This window comes from Macrobrachium nipponense, chromosome 29 (genome assembly GCF_015104395.2).
Source record: "Macrobrachium nipponense isolate FS-2020 chromosome 29, ASM1510439v2, whole genome shotgun sequence".
Classification (NCBI taxonomy): domain Eukaryota; kingdom Metazoa; phylum Arthropoda; class Malacostraca; order Decapoda; family Palaemonidae; genus Macrobrachium; species Macrobrachium nipponense.
The window spans coordinates 3209329-3211507 of NC_061092.1; positions in this window are offsets into that span (position 1 = coordinate 3209329).

Consider the following 2179-nt stretch of genomic DNA (forward strand, 5'->3'; position numbering starts at 1 on the left):
TTTTTCTACAGTGAAAGCTCTATCAGAAAAATAAAGCTAACATATGATGCACAAATATCAAATCTATGATATTTATAACAATCATGAGAAAAAATTACGGTAATAGTAATTATTTTGAAGTATAGTAATTACTTCAAACTATAGAAACGAAACAATTTGAAATTCTCGTTCAACACAGGATTACCAACATTACCCATGTAAATTTCGAGCAATGTGGAAATAAATATTTAATATTATAGTATTATCAATTATTTTAGCGAAGATGCATAAACCATGCAAGTATCAATAGAATGTGAAGGGAAAATCTCCGCGACATTAAACATAATCCAACCATGAATGCACTAGATTCAATAGAGAAGTTGGGTGTGGTTGATAGTTCTGATTCTAGCTTCTAGGACCGAGCATAAAACACCATCTTCGAGAAAGGCTCTGAACTGCTGCGGCTACCTTCAGGTGACAGGCCAGTTCAGGGCATTGCAAGACTTACAATGCAGGGCCACTGTCTGTTATTCAAGCAAAGAGAGAACCTTCAGGACCGATACCAGGACCTGTCCTTGCACCTGGGAAACAGACTCGCTATACAAAAAATAAGAAAGACGGTCGCAAGCAACCAGAACACCCGTAAATATCACCACCTGGTTAAGTTGGGAGAACGACAGACCCCAACCACCCCTCCCCCCCTCTACCTCTACCTCTACCCACAATACTAACTCCACCTTTTTCACTTCAACCTTTTATCTCAAATCTTCGATTCATATCCCAACCATGAAATTTAAGACTGAATTTGCGTAAGTGCGGGCGTATCATAAGAGAGTGATATCACCCAAATTCATATTTCCACGGACAACCAGTAATCAGTTCAATCCAGTCAAGCATTATTGTATAACAGAAATTTATGAGTTTTTTGCGGATATATATATATATATATATATATATATATATATATATATATATATATGTATATAATATATATATATATATATATATATATATTATTCGAGCTACAAATGTCCTTTAATATCTAATTCGCTCTACCTCCCCCTGAATGATATATTTTCATAGTATGTACCGAGGGGGAATTTTTTAGTCGATAATAATTTCGTACCCCCATGGGATCTAACCACCGTCCAGTTGGACGGGGAACGAAATCAGGATCGGACAGTGACGCTACTGTCCGATACTGATTTCGTTCCCCGTCCAACTGGACGGTGGTTCGATCCCATGGGGGTACGAAATTATTATCGACTAAAAAATTCCCCCTCGGTACATATATGAAAATATATCAATTCCGAGGGTAGAGCGAATTTAGATATTAAAGGACATTTGTAGCTCGAATGATTTATATGAATCACGGTGATGTGATGAATATTCATATATATATATATATATATATATATATATATATATATATATATAATATATATATATATATATATATAATAAAGAAGCACCTGAGCATGACCAATAGGTCTAGTGCTTGATTCTTAAAACAGAACTGGTTATTCCTGACTAGATAAAAAGGACCTGAGAGAGAGAGAGAGAGAGAGAGAGAGAGAGAGAGCATAACAGGAGACTCGACTTAAAATAGTGCTCGCCAATATGCACTGAAAAAAAAAAAGGTGGAAACCTACGAAAATACTTGTTTGGTGCGACTCTGAACGCAATTCCACGTGCAAAAATTTGCACAATTGAGAAATTCGATTAAATTATTAACCAACAAGCTGGGGAATATATTTCCTTGATTCTTGACATAGGCGTAACCATGTAACCAATGCTAAACGCGCATATAACTTGGATTTTTTTTTCTTTACACAAACTTGTGTCTTAATTATATTTCATTTCATCAGATGCTAAAATTCTCTGTGCTTTATCAAAAGAAAACGTAATAACTTTCGATATAACGCATATAAAAGAAGAAAGTTAATCTACAAGTATTAGGCCAATGCTTATGCACTCGGTTCCTGCTGCCACTCTATGGTGAACGCTTGATATCACACTTTGAGACCCGCAGAGTGTTTTCTTTGGGGAAATTTTTTTTCTTTTCTATTGAACTAACTATGATCATTCACTGGGGAAATACTTTGTGCGCTTATACAGTTAATCACTGATACGTATTATCAGATAAATAGGTTGACAATAATTGGAATAAAATATACTAACTGGCAACCCCATGAGTTTC